The 15,587-nt window shown below is 43.3% G+C and overlaps 1 long non-coding RNA gene across 2 annotated transcripts; it reads right to left on the reverse strand.

The window, feature by feature from the left end:
• Positions 1-1,553: 1,553 nt before the first annotated feature.
• LOC104986004 lies at positions 1,554-13,980 on the reverse strand. Of its 2 annotated transcripts, none has more exons than XR_824985.1 (3): positions 13,849-13,980; positions 13,541-13,631; positions 1,554-2,016 (listed from the first exon to the last, which is right to left on the reverse strand). It is a non-coding gene; the product is annotated as an uncharacterized LOC104986004 (long non-coding RNA). The 2 variants fall into 2 exon arrangements; XR_824984.1 differs by lacking the exon at positions 1,554-2,016 and adding an exon at positions 11,902-12,010.
• Between the last annotated feature and the right edge of the window lie 1,607 nt (positions 13,981-15,587).

Genomic DNA, 15,587 nt, shown 5'->3' on the forward strand with positions numbered 1-15,587 from the left:
GCATCATCCCAGGAGAGCAGGGGGCAGGGTGGAAGAAGAGCTTGATTTAGAGTCAGAGGGAAGACACAGGTAGGCAGCAAGAGGATGCCATCAGTCCTTTTATTCTCACACTTAATTTTACAGGACCCTGAGACTCATCACGGAAGTGATGGCACCTTCCTGAAGTCAGCAGCAGTGGGGGGAAGAGCAGCAGAGCAAGGGCAGGGCCGGTCTAACCCTAATGGCCTCACTCCTGGGGACTCTCCAGTCACTTCTCTCCTGGACAGAGCTTCCCCACCAAGGGTCTCGGAGTCCCTGGGGGAGACGGGCATGACTCTGCTTTATGAGAGCACAGGCAGGGAACCCACAGGACAGGGCTGAGTCTTACTTTTCTCTCTACCTCCTGAGCCAGGACGGCCATGAAAGGAAACCAGCTCTATTTTTAGTAGAATGAGATTTCTAACAGATGTCCAGATCCTTGAAGTCCCTTGGAAATGTTGCTGCTTCTCTGTACACCTGTCAGAGTTCTCTGGTCAAATTCTCATCCCGTCAGAGTTCTCTGGTTAAAACTTGGCAACAGGATATAACAAAACCCAAGACATATATCACAACACATTTGGCTGTATCTGCACAGCAGACCCCACGTGGCCATGACTTCCTTAGAAATAATGGCACAGACACTAAGATGTGTGACTAATTTTACAGATGAGGCATATCCAGAAAAAAAAAAGCTGTAAATATTTCAGCTTCTGAAAAAGCCTTGGCCCTCATAAAGCTATTTCCAAGGAGGGCAAGGCAGGTTCATGCTCCCTGAGACATTCCTAAATAAGGAATACTCTAAACGGGATTTCTGCAGAACTGGGGTGAACGAGGTGAGTCTGAAGTGGAGGCTGAGAACTCCAAGAGACAGATGATCACAGCTCATTATTTTTGAGTCTTTGGGGGTAAGATAACAGACAGCAATTCCTAAGAACCAGGTTTCCAGCTAGTGTGCATTCCAAATGGAAGAAGAAGCCTATTTTATCTTTCACCAATAATAACAATAAATGAGTGAGATTAATAGACATGAAAGCCCTCTAGAATCATCTAGAACAGAAAGACCTGAGTCTAGATAAGTTCAAGTCCTAGGCACATAGCAGAAGAGAGAGAAAGGCTGGCTTCCACCCTGGTTCTGCTTTGCCCTGGTGTCTCTGCTTCCTGATAATCCGTGATGGAAACAGTGTCACCACTGAGCTCATTGGCTTTTTAAAATATGTTTCTTTATTTATGTTGGCATGCTGGGTCTTTGTTGCTGCACACAGGCTTTCTCTAATTGCAGCGAGCGAAGGCTACTCTCTAACTGCAGTGTGTGGGCTTCTCATTGCGGTGGCTTCTCTTGCTGTGGAGCACAGGCCCTAGGGCTCCCGGGCTTCAGTAGCTTCGGAACAGGGGCTCAGCAGTTGTGCCTCAGTGGAGCACAGATGCAGTAGTTGTGGTGCACAAGCTTAGTTGCTCCAAGGCATGTGGGATCTTCCCAGATCAGGGATTGAACCTGTGTCCCCTGCATTGGCAGGCAGACTCTTTTACCACTGGACCACCAGGGAAGTCCCTCAGTAGCTTTTGCAATCTAAGAAACAGGCTGCTTTAAATTGTTCTATAAAGACAAGCCCATTTCAAGTGACATCTCTGACTTCCATCTCTCTCCACAGCCATGCCTCTTTGACATGCTCTCTGACTTCTAATTCATCCACTTAGCCAGAGACTAGTCAGGTCACTGTCACACCTTACCACTCTTCTAGCTTCAGGAGGGAAAAAAAAAAAAAAAGTTTTCGTTAAAAACTTGGACTTTATTTCAGCTACAAGTCCCAGCCCTACTCTCTTAAGCAAAACTTGAAACACTAAAATCTGGTTTCTGGGCAAAGTCAAACATTTCCTCACCAAGGACACTTGGTTAACAGCCCTCCGTGAGGTCATGTGTCACTTTGCTGAGTCCCCTCTTCCCTGCAGGCAGTTTCCTGATGTTTTTCTCAGCATGCGCCAAGAGCGTACAATCTTGCCCTGTGCAGAGCCAGACATGATATGGTTCAGAAGCAGATAGAGAGCTGGAGCTGCCTGCTCCACCTGCTCAGCCTCCGGAATGAGATGAGCAGGCAGATTAAATCAAGCCATGCTGGAAGATCACCTTGGGATCAAAAAAAAAGATTGTTTATGAATTCATTCTATTTTCACTGCCTAAAGAAAACTTAGAGATTTCTTTAGTCAGACTCTCCTAGCGCCTGTGGCAAATTACAGACAAGATAATTAATCTATTCCTTGCTGTCAGTGGCCTTGCCCCTCAGTTCAGTTCAGTTGCTCAGTCGTGTCTGACTCTTTGCGACCCAGTGGACTGTAGCACGCCAGGTCTCCCTGTCCATCACCAACTCCCGGAGCTTGCTCAAACTCATGTCTATTGAGTCGGTGATGCCATCCAACCATCTCATCCTCTGTCATCCCCTTCTCCTCCTGCCTTCAGTCTTTCCCAGGATGAGGGTCTTTTCCAATGAGTCAGTTCTTTGCATCAGGTGGCCTTCCCTCTAGAGGGACTCAGACACATGACACCTCCAAACATGGGAGAAGCTCTCAGGATCATGTGAGCAGCCCCTTGAAGCATCGCCTACTCAGGACACCCCCACCTGAGGGTCCCAGGGTCTGTATCCAATCCCACCTCCCCACCATCCCGGGGTTTCACATCCACAATTCACAGGTACCATCGGTGAACCTGCTGCCAAATCGCTATAGCTAATGTCACTCACACATCCCAGGCCTGTGTGGTCACACCCATCATTTCATCTTTACAACATTTTCCTGATTGCTGTGTCCCTGGGAGGCCCCTGAAGATAATTCACTAGACCGTCTGAGGTCTACCAGCAGGAGCAAGACAGGAGACGCCCAGAGCTGCTGGAGCCCGCGTCTCACTGTCAGGTTTTCAGGACAGTCCACCCCTGATGCTCGTGTTCACTCTGTGCTTGAGGATGCCAACAGGGAAGGAAGGCAAAGAATTCCAGACGAACAGCTCATGTACGAAGCTACTGGGCTCGCGGATGAGTCTTTACAGTGCTGCTTCTTCATGAAATGTGGTCCTGTGTCACTTTGGTAGATAAAAGACCAGAGTCGTGAGACAGTGTGCTGTGTCCTGATGGCAGAGATCACTCTATGCTGTGGAATGAACCCTGACATGGAGAGGCTTGACAATCTGGGTTCAACCCCAAATTGGAGAGGCTTGATGGTCTAGGCTTCACTCCTGCCCACCTCAGCTGGATAGTACCATGACTTGAGAAACAAGTCTGATGGAAGCTCCCACATCCTGCGGCTCCACCTCCTGGACCACAAGTCCCCAAAAGCAGGGTGGCCTGGCTGGTTAAGAAAATGCATGACCAGACCAAAGCCACCCTTCTGGACTGCAGGCTATAGGTGACTTCGTTCCGAGCATATTGGCCAGAGATGGCCACTTCTCCCCACTGAGAGGCAAGTGTTCTGAGAAGTACTAGGAAATACCTGGACAGCCAGAGGCAGTGAAAAGACATTCAAGGACATCACAGTTCAATGGAGGAGATGCAAGACAACAAGTGTTAAAGCAAAGAAAGGAGCCTCCTTCCAGGGAACTCGTGGATGGACTGATTTATAATTCTTAGGAACCAAGGAAAGGTTATGTCATGGGGTTGAGCATTGGTGCATGACCAGGGCTCTTAAGTCAAAGGAAACCACCTGAGGAACACTTCTTTATGTCTTTGCTGTTGGCTATTCAGGGGTGGGGTGGAGGGGAAGGAGACAAGAAACACGGGAAGGGGGCTGTGAGGTAGTCCTCTGAGCTGGCAGTCCCGGGAGCTCTGCTTTCTTGTAGGAGGGGAGCACATTTCAAATTCCAGCCTCTCCATGGGACATCCATTTACCTCCCTTTCTCCCTTGCTCTGTGAATTCTTTACTGATGCAGATGAGACAGTTCATAAAAATGCATCATGGACCCATTTAAACTATATGATTAACTGCTAATATGTGATATTAACTTGGAGGATTTTATGGAGATTAGCACGTATAATTATATCTAATGGTATATGATAATTACCTGTTTGGTTGCATTTTAAAGTATGATGACTTGAGAACATTCATCAATCCATATATGGCTCCAAGACTGATAAAAATTGCAACTCATCTTAATTGTTTTTAAAGTAATCAAACTGACATCTTTGCAGCCTAAAGGAGACAGATTTCATGAAGACCATGTTAATAATATGGGCTTCCCTGGTGGCTCAGACAGTAAAGAATCTGCTCATAATGCAGGAACCTGGGTTCAGTCCCTAGGTTGGGAAGATCCCCTGGAGAGGAGCATGGCTATCCACTCCAGCATTCTTGCCTAGAGAATTCCACGGACAGAGGAGCCTGGTGGGCTACAGTCCATGGGGTCTCAAAGAGTTAGACGCGACTGAGAGACTACCACTGTCATGTTAATAATACAGTGACTGGAAGACTAATTGAAAACCCTTCCTTTTTTTAAAAATGAGACATTCTGATCAATATCTTTCAAGTGGTCAGTGAAGTGTGAAAGGAATGTTTCTACATTTCAGATTCAACATGCAAAAATTCAGCCAGGGTCCTGATTTGTGTAGGCTGTTGGTGTACAGAGGTCTCCCTGAGGAAGATCCTGGAATGGGGCAGGTAGATGTTTGCCTGGAATGGGGCAGAGAGTGGAGGCTTCCCATGTCAGGACAGAAATGCTCACAGCTTCCCTGGTGCCCTCACCTCCCTCTGCTTTTCCTTGGACTCTCCCCAGCCCTCCAGATGCCCTTCTGTCTCCTCCTGCTCAGAGGAACGGATCCAGTTAGACATGTGATTCTCCTGTCACGTGACAAAAGCTCTATTTGCTGCTCTACCCAGGCATAGTGCTAGCTGATCTTTAGGTTCACCTTGGGTCTATTTTCTTTTCTTAAATATTTATTTGTTTGGCTGTGCTGGGTCTTAGTTGCAGCATGTGGAATCTATTTCCCTGATCAGGGATCGAACCCAGTCCCCTTTTATTGGGATCGGAGTCTTAGCCATTAGGTCATCAGGGAAGTCCCCTTTGGGCCTATTTTTACATCCCCTTATTCTTGTGTTTTTGCTGTGTCCTCCAGATGACTCACCTGGATATGAATCCTAAGTGATATACACAGTGACCTGAAGCTCACCGTACAGTTCAACTCCTCTTCAGCTCTGAGTTATGCAGACCTACATGTTGGACCACATAAACTGGGCAAGACCAAACTCTGTGATGTATTATACATAGCATCCTAAGTCCTGGGTACCCCAGCCCCTGTCACTTTCCCCGCTCTATTCTAGCAGAGAGGATGAGAAGATAGAAGTCAGGAGCCACCCAGCCCTTCGCCGTGAGGACTCAGGCTGAGAGCCAGAGGAAGCGTGGGCTCCTGAAGGTCAACCCTGTCTCTGCACTCACTTGGGAGAGACGGCCACTTGAATGTGGAGCTGGCAAGTAGCGGGCAGGCCAGGTAGGGTGTGCAGGACAGACACACAGCTGGTGTGCAGAGCACCTACAGCAGGAAACACACTTCCCGTATCCTTCGTCTGGTCTCTTGAATTCTGATGACTTCATGTATATGTCATATCAGCTGATGGGAAAGCTCAAACAGGAAATGCTCGATGTTTTTAGAGTGTTCCCTCGTCTTATTCTAAAGCTATCAGTAAAATTGTAATTTCAGTGTCTTTACAAAAATGCCACATTTTTTTATTGCATCATAAGTCAGGCCTCAAGGAAATACATCATTTCCCATTTGCATGAACACTGCTTTACTAAAATGAAGTGAAATACAATACTATGAAGGCAACTCTGTTGAAAAAAAAAAGTCCATGCTCAACTTTCTAATTATTAACACAATTACTTTTTCCTGCTGCAATTTAAAGATACTAAATCATTATTAAATTTAACTTCAGTTGACTGAAATGCTTAATTAAGAGGGTATGCAGATTTTATGTACATAATCGAAGTTTCAAGTTGAAGACTAATTTTCTAGTTAAGTGAAAGTGTTAGTCACTCAGTTATGTCTGACTCTTTGCAGTCCCATGGACTGTAGCCCACCAGGCTCCTCTGTCCATGGGATTCTCCAGGCAAGAATACTAGAGTGGGTAGCCATTCCCTTCTTCAAGATATTGTCCTAACCCAGCGATTGAACCTGGGTCTCTTGTGTTGGAAGGCAGATTCTTTACCGTCTGAGCCACCAGGGAAGCCCAATTTTTCAGTTGACCCCGTCTGCAAATGAAGACACTTTATTTTTTATAGTCACTGAATATTCGTGAACCTAGAATCTGGGTGGCAATCTCCAAAAGCGAGATACAAATCAAAATGAATGGGATGTGACTGCTCTGTTGTGAGCCCTCAGGAAAACATGTAGGCTCCTCATGAGACAAAAGGGAAAAGAAGATGTAATCTCAAGTCAAAGGCAGGACCATTTAATACTAGAGATGTGTTCAATGGATACAGAAGATACTTTTTATGTATCAAACTGAGGATGCTACCAAGAATCTACAGATAAACCAGGCTATGGTGCCTGTCCTCAGGCAGGTTGCAGTCTAGTGAGGAAACTGGATAAGAGTTTCATGCTCTGAAGCCATGGTGTCACCGTGAGAGGATTGCAGAGCTGTGGGTTCAATATGGCTCCCAGCTGGGAGGGAGGGCCCCATGGAGTGAGGACAGCTCTTGATCAGGCCAAGAATTAGGGCGCCTTTTCCAGTTTTGCTGGAGGAGGGGCAGGCTGCCAGACGCACAGAGAGTCGGGTTGAGTGGAATGGAGATCAGAATGGCAACATGACGAACAAAGTGCAGAAGTGGTAGTCCATACAAAGCACCAAAGAGAACAAAGACACAAGTGTTCATGTCACAGGTAATAAGAAGACAAGGTGAGAGGTGAGGATGCTGCCTTGTCGTTGAGATTCTTAGATTTTTACTTTAAAAAAGTGAGAGATTTTTGCCTTATTCACAGTTGGTAAATTAGGTAAGTGAAGACAGATGGGGTTCCTAACTAATCCTTCTGTAAAATATGAATAATATTAGGAATACTGCTGAAAGTGAAAGCCTCTCAGTCATGTCTCACTCTTTGTGACCCCACGGACTTTATAGTCCATGGAATTCTCCAGGCCAGAGTACTGGAGTGGGTAGCCTTTTCCTTCTCCAGGGGATCTTCCCAACCCAGGGATCGAACCCAGGTCTCCTGCATTGCAGGTGGATTCTTTACCAACTGAGCTATCAGGGATATTAGGTATTTAAAACTTCTTTTAAAGTTAATTAAAAAAATATAGCAAGTCAGGAAGATGCAAGAGGTCAGACAGCTGAGTGTGAGCAGCGTTTCAGGATGAGAAGCCCACAATCAGCACCACTCTGAGGTCACACCAAGTCCAGTGAGTCTGAGGTCAGGTCCCCACAGGGCTGGCGATCACATTTTACCCCACACCCTGAAGAGGAGAACCTACAAAGACAACCATTCGCCTAAAATTAGGGTGCTTGGAATAAGAGCCGTGTGATGGTAAATTTCCCCAGAGCCCAGAAGGTGTGAGGAACTTGAAGAGTGTTCTGAGAGGAAGAAAAGCAGTGTCTCCTGAGAAACGAGAGCCCTCGAAGACTCTCGTGTTTTCGTAAGCGTACCTTGTGCAAAACAGGAGAACGCAAACCATCCAGACAGTGAGCTAGCAGGTTTCATGTCGGCAGGCTGGACACGTGGGAGTCTTCACGTGCTTTTTTATTTTTTTCCATCTTCTGACCTGCTGTTAATAGTACAGCTTCTCATCTTCAAGATCTTGTTCCTGCCAGGGCTGAGTTCACTTATGATTTATCTCCACTATTTCATTTCAGTCCCACCCACTTCAAAGTCTGCTACTGATCTACAAGTCCTTTAAAAATGGATCATTTCTTTGCTTTCAATCAGCTCCTCAGAAGCTGTCCCAGCAGACGATTCTAAGCCATGTTTCAGATGGTCTCCATAGAATGTCTCCTCTGCCATATTTTGTTAAAAGATTGAGCTCCTCCTTCTCAGATAATAACTGCATAATCCACCTCTCTTGCGGGTTTGCTTCTTAGGAAAAGTCCCAGAAGCAGTGGCTCAGCACCTAGGAAGCTCTAAAATCATCCCAGACCGATTGCCTTCACTTAATTCTTCCTGCCCGCTCTGCTTGGAAGATAGAGATATGATCCCATTGACTCAGGTGCAGTCTGAGCCAACCAGTGTACTCAGAACATATGCTATTGCCTTAATTTTTTAAAATTTATTTCATTGAAGTATAGTTGATTTACAATATTATGCTTATTTCCTCTGTACAACAAAGTAATTCAGTTATACATATACATATATATATATATATATTCTTCTTCATATTTTTCCATTGTAGTTTACCATAGGCTATTGAATACAGCTCCCTGTGTTCTACTGTGGGACTTGTTGTGTATCTGCATCTGCTAATTCCAAACTCCCAATCCATCCCTCCCCCTTGGCAACCACAAGTCTGTTTCCTATGTCTGTGAGTCTCTTTCTGTTTCATATGTTTTGTCATATGTAGATTCCACATGCAAGTGATGTACTGAGTTGCTTTAGTCCTGTCTGACTCTTTGTGATCCCATGGACAGTAGCCCACCAGGCTCCTCTGTCCATGGGATTCTCCAGTACAGAACACTGGATTGGGTTGTCCTTTCCTTTTCCAGGGGATCTCCCCAACCCAGGGATTGAATCCATGTCCCTCAAGACTCCTGTGTTGGCAAGCAGATTTGTTACCACTGTGCCACCTGGAAAGCCCCCATGCAAAAGTGACATCCCATGGTATTTGTCTTTTTCTTTCTGACTTCCTTCATTTAGCCTGACAGTCTCTAGGCCCATCCATTGTTTTTGCAAATGGCATTATTTCACTCTTTTTTATAAAAGATGTTTCAAAATTGTAGAGATGGAATCACAGGCAGTAGAGGAAAGTAATCCTAAAGAAGACTGAGAGAAAAACAGGAGTTCTAGAAGGAAAAGAAGACATTAATGGACTTTGAAAAGTTTCCCAGATATGCCTCAGATAAGGAAAATCATGAGTTGTAAGAAATAAACAGAAATAAATATGAGAAGACATTAAAGCATCCTAAACCTACTGATCAAAGGGATTCTAGATGATACTAGAATAACATCTTTATATAATATCTGAGAAATATCCACCATTATTCAAAACCATATTCAAAATGTGAATATGTGGTTATTTGGAAAAAAATACCCCAGCCTCACACTCCATATGGAAGAATTCTTGGGGAAATACTGACACCAAATAGCAAATGCATTATAATAGCGAGCTCTGGGTGGGCAATAAACAGATATTCTACAAATGGAAACAAAAATGAAAGTTAGAACTACAGTCTAGGAAAATGTTAACTTTAGAATTAAAAACACAAAGAAATAAAGAGGAATTTTCTGTTTTTCATATGTACCAAACCATACAAACCTAAGCAAATAAAGCAAAAATTAAACTGTTAATATTATCATTTGAGTGAGATATTTTAAACTGCTTCTTTGAGACTTGGACAGATTTAAAAGACAAAAATAATTCTATGAAATAACTAAATAGTAAAATAAGTATGTATGGTTTAATTGGTATATATGAAATCTCATATTCCTTAAAAAGATTTTTTTTAATGCCCATGTTCATGGAACATTTATAAAATAAATTACTTTCTTAGCTCAAAAGAATGCCTAAGTACATTAAAAAAAAAAAAAAAAAACTTTATTGAGTTTATTCTGTGAACATGAACTAATAAGATCAGAAATAATTAATAATATAAAGGGACCAATAATCAGAATCCCTGGGGGATTAAGGAGACCATTCCTAGACAGATAACTCTTGGACAAAGAGAAAATCAAAAGGAAAATTACAAGGATGTAAAAAGTTATGAAGAGGAACTATCTTCACAGCTAAACCTGTGGGACAGAATGAAAGTAGTTTTCAGAAAAAGAAAAAAATTGACATGAAATATCGTCATTATTTACAAAGAAATTTAAAGAATAGAGTTGTGCTCATCCTATGAATATATAAAATAATTTAAACCCAAAACAAAGAGGAAAAAAATTCATTACAAAAGCTAAAACTGGGGAAAATTTTTAAAGGTAGCAGAAATTTTAAAATTCAAATCTGAGTCAGTTTATTTATATGAATGCTTCATGAGCTTGTTTAAAGCAGAAAGAGAAGGCAAAAAATGCACCAAGCTAGGAGAGAGAAACAAGAAATAACTATAACTATAGAGGTAGAAGTGATTAAAGCAGTCATAAAAATATATGTATATATGAAACTTTCTGACAAGACATTTGAAAATTTAGAGGAAATGGATGACTTCCCAGCAAAATATATATTGCCAAAATTCACCCAAAAAGAAAGGAAGGGGAAACTTAAATACATCAGTTACCATAAGAGAGTTTAGAAAAAGACACTTAAAGATCTACCATTGAAAAAGACACCAAGGACAGATGGAGTCCCAGCTGAGTTTTATGTAACATGAATTTATATAACCTTCAAGAGAGAGGCTTCTCAAAGTTAAATTATCCCAGGCCTCAGAACAGAGATGAAAGGCCTCCCAATTCACTTCCCAAAGGTACCATAACTCTTTCAAAATTCTGATAAAATAGAACAATATAGGAAAATCATAAATGGGTCTGATTTATGAAGACAGAAAAAAAACTTATTGAAGTATTAGAAATGTATTCCTGCATTATTTTCCTAATTTGTGAACTTTTTTTTTAGATGAGCATCTAACCTGTCTCACGACAACAAACAAAATGAATAGACGATATATACCTATGATGTTAGATGGTAGTAAGTGAAAATGGAGGAGAATTAAAGACAGGATGTAGACAGAGAGGTCTATTTAGATTTGTCAGAGAAGGAAACTCGCCAGTTGCTAGTCAAGACCAGACCAGGTGTATGTGACCGAGGAGATGGGTGGGGAGCCTGACTCAGAGGGTGAAGCCAGGGTAAAGCCTCAGGGGCAACATGGAGACATGGGTCTGGATAAAAACAACCCCTGGGGAGAGTATGAAGATGATGTGGTCAGGGAGGTAACTGGGCATCAGAGACAATAATGAGTATGTCTTTTAAGAAGCCCCTGGAGGGACTTTCCTGGCTGGAAATGGCAGTTTTGTAGTCTTGAGCTACCCCTGGTAACCTAAAGCTGGAGGAGATTTCCAAGATGGTTTAAATAGGTAAGGGGGAATCTAAGATAAGAGTTGTCTTAGTGGAACCCTGGAGGTCAGAGACCTGCTCAGAGGGAGGTGTGAAATGGAGAAAGGCAGTTTAGACAACTCAGGAGAGCTTTACTTTAAGGAATGGAGAAAGTGAGGCAATACTGAGACAGGAAAATAGAGATTTTTATCTGTTTATGATCAGATAACAGCATGTTTACATATAGATAGGGAAGATTAATTAATGAGAAAAAAGAGGAAGCATTCCTAGAGCAAGTCCCTGGACCAACTGGGGCGAGGGGTCTAAGACACGTGCCAGAGGGGAGGCGGCTTCGCTGATCTTGACAGGAGGACATGGAGATGCTTGTAGGTGGTCCGCGTGAGAGGTGGACACCCTCCTCGGATGGCATCCCGCTCCTGAGAGAGACCCAAAGGGATACAATCCACCAGGGTGAGAATGGAGGAAGAGGGTGAGAGTTTGAGAGGGGGAAGAGAAGGGGAGGGGGAGAGTGAGAGGACTCTGGGAATCCAGGATGGTGGTGGTCTGTGTGAGTGTGCTCAGCTGTGTCCCACTCCACGGTTCCATGGACTGTAGCCCACCAGGCTCCTCTGTCCATCAGATTTCCCAGGCAAGAACACTGGAGTGAGTTGCCATTTCCTTCTCCAGGGGAGCTTCCCCACCCAGGGACTGAACTCACATCTCCTGCATTGGCAAACGGATTCTTTACCACTGAGCCACCTGGAAAGGTAAGGGAGAATTCATCTCAGGTGCATTTATTATTCTTCAGCTACATTTAGCCGGGCAAGTGTGGGCATGGAGCCGGCACAAAGATGAATCACTGCTCGGTCATGTGGGTTCCATCATGCAGACATAAAAGAGAAAATTTACATAGTGTTAAAACTTGTTAAATACCAGTTCTCTTTAACCATTCCTCTTTGACTTTGTTTGAAAAAAGAAGAGTATATGTGAACTGTGTAAGTACAATAATAACTATTTACACAAAACAGTTGGAATTATTATTTTAAAGGGTAAAATGCAGAATCTATTTTAATTAAAGTTAGACATTAGAGATGTATCCTTACTATTACAATTATAATTAAATATTGTCTTCAAGGATCTAGTCACTGTAATTAAAGTATTTAATAAGTCGTGTGGTGTTTTCAAAAGATAAAAATACCTCCTTTTTTATGAGATGATTCTGTAACTAGAAAATCCAAAAAGCTCTTTCTAAACAATTGGAATTAGTAGAAGAATTCAGTAAGGTGAATGAATATAAGGTAAAATATAAAAGCCATTAGGGTTTTTTTAGTTTAATAATGAGAACTTAGAGGAAATCAGAAAACTAACTGTTCACAAGCAGTGCGATCTACTACCAGACAGCGTGAGAGCCCAGAGAGGACCATCCCTGCTCAGAAACACCAGGAAACCTGGATGCTGGGGGTGCAGCTGGACCACAGAAAGCTCTGTCCACTGGTCCAGCCTCAGCTCAGGGGAATGCTGGAGGAATTCAGAGCTACTGGTCAGAAGGGGCCAGAACAACACCTGGACCAACACAGCCCAGCTCCTAGAGCTGAGGATGACTCAGCCTCCCATCTCAACAGCTCAGCAGAAGGGGCACGCCAGGTCTCAGTCCAACTCTCCACACCTAATAGCAAGCATTCATTTAAAAGTAATGGGGAAAAGGCAAGGAAAAAAGACACAGGCCATCTTCATGAGACAACAGGGCCAGCAGAATAGACTCCAGTGGCCCCGCTGTTGTCACCCTCAGACGGTATCTTTAAATAATGGTGACTCGTGAGTTACAGGCTCTGGTGGAAAAGACAGACCATGGACGTGAAGGGATGGTGGGTTTCAGCAGAGATGGAAATTGTAAGAAAGGGTCAAATACCATGCTGACCCAAAAAGTGTGAGTTCCAGGATACCACAGGTGAAGAACGCACTTAACAGACTTGTTGGTGGACTCAGTGACGCCAAGGAAAGGATCCTTGGACCTGAAGCAACATGGCAACGTACATTAGCCGAACCGAATACACAGATGCAGGGAATAACAGTGAAAATCCAGCTGGTATCATTTAATAATTGTTCTTCAGCAATCCACCTGCAAGGCTGTCCATGTCCATCAGTGTCTCACGGGACACTCCGTGCCTTTCTACTATGCCCAAGCGTAGCTGCAGAAAACAAGAACTGACACCCTTCAGCAGGAACCCCTGAAGGATCAGCTTTAACCTAAAACAGCTAGAAGTCACTCAATATAGAGTCTGCCTACCTGTATCTGCCAAGGCAGGCAACAATGCATACAATTTCCTGCCCCCGCCCCCAAAGCAAGGACATTTACATGAGTATATTAAGTTTTATTCTCATCACTCACATTCTCACCACACGCAGATCTCACTTTCCTCACCAGCATGCAGACCCAGTCCAGCTCCAGCCTTAGGCGACATAAGCCTCCGTTTTGTTGACTATAAGAAGGAAATGACAATAAATATAAGACAGTGTAAGTAGAGAACCTAAACAATGCTCAGGACCGCATAGGCTCCTGATAAATGGACGCTTTTGCTCTAGCTTGGACTGAAGTTATTTTTACTATGTGTTCTCAAATGATAAAGGTGCCCCAGCATCATAGATTGTTCCCAAGTTACAGAGCCTCATTCCTTGGAAAGCAAGATGAACACCCACCTGTCTGACCTGGTGCAGGTGAGTCCTCCCACCAGCAGGAAGTCACAAACAGGTCCTGCGAGGTTGGCTGTCAGCCCTCCGGTCCCTGAATTTTCCTACTGAATACGTGCGACCTTCTAAAAGCCTCCTCTGTACTTACTCCCATAAGAGAGCTTGTAAGAGGAAGTGGAAATTTCCAAATATATTTTTCATAAGTAAATCATGCTAGCACTTACAGATAAACTGGGGGAAAGTATATACCAGTCCACTTAATTATAGTGATGATACTATCCCATTAAGCTTCTATGAAGACAGAATACATAAAAATTTTAATAACATCACCTAATATGAAAGTTCCGATCTGATTCCCTCTTGTTCTTTGTCCTCGTTGTACATTAAATATACAATATTGTGTTTAAAAATGATACGGGGCAAATGGTAGCGTGTTAATGATCGGACATATCAGAATGAGTCATGTAAATATGAAAGTAATAATTAATTTCAACCACAGAAGAGCAGATTAATCACTTGCGCAAACTTAAAATCGCACGTAATTTGTCAATGTTTATGTCAGGAAAGCTCTAGAGTAGCTTCGGATCCACACACCTGCATTAAAATTACTTAATGATATTTCAAATGATATTAATCAAATATGATGAACAGAAAAAAGAATAGAGTTGGGGCCCATATGGCAGTTTTCATAGCTGAGATGGCTCCAAGCACTTGGCAGATGAATGACCGAGGTGAACAGTGGCTGGTAAACATTGTGAGGTCACAGGCCCACTATAGCCCACAGTCACCCTTGCATCCCAGAGCTCCTCTTCCTACTTCAATGCAGCCTCTTAATGTCAGCATCTTTAACAGGCATGGAAGAAGCAGAAGAAGTCTTATAAACACATCATTATGAAAAGGATCTATGATGGGGCAAAAAAACTCAGACTGCTCCGTCTAACCAGCATGGAACCCCCGTTCCATCTCTCCAGAGTGATGGGGAATGTGTGACCTCACCAAGCTCTTACTCTTCTTTCTTGTTCATCACATCCAAATCAGTTGGTTTCTCATGGCATTGCCATTTCTTTATTTAGAACGGGGTCCCCAACCTCTGGGATCTAATGCCTGATGATCTGAGGTGGAGCTGATGCAATAATAATAGAAATAAAGTGCACAATAAATATAAGACACTTGAATCATCCTGAAACCATGCCTCTGCTCCCATCTGTGGAAAAATTGTCTTCCACGAAAAGGTTGGGAACCACTGATTTAGAAAATAATTTTAGAATTTTAATTGCCATTGAGCACAAGCAAATAATTTTAGTGAAATTTGCCACAGTATAGCTCCCATACTGAAAAGTGGACAAGTTAGTCATAAAAATGTGTACAACTGACGTACACGAAGTGAAAAATTCTGCCAAAGCAAATGCATCCGTGTCACCCCCATGCAGATCAGGAAATAAAACACCACCCTCAGCCCCAGGTCCCTGCCCTCCCCCAAAGGCTTCTGTTATCTGGACTTTAACACGTGAGATGACTCTCTGCATTTCAAAATTGTTAGGAAGCTTTCCCAGCGTTTGAATAAACCACAATCCTTTTATCCCTCCTAAATGTGTTGGTTGGCCCTTGGAATTGTCATGAAGAGTTCCGATGTAAAGATTCTTGGATGTATCTCTGGGTGAACGTGTGTCCTCATTTTGGTGGGATACGTTCCTAGGAGCAGAATTGCTGGTGACACCCTCTGTTTATGTCCTGTTTCAGAATGCAAC

This window comes from Bison bison, unplaced genomic scaffold (assembly GCF_000754665.1).
Source record: "Bison bison bison isolate TAMUID 2011002044 unplaced genomic scaffold, Bison_UMD1.0 scf7180017864063, whole genome shotgun sequence".
Taxonomy (NCBI): Eukaryota; Metazoa; Chordata; class Mammalia; order Artiodactyla; family Bovidae; genus Bison; species Bison bison.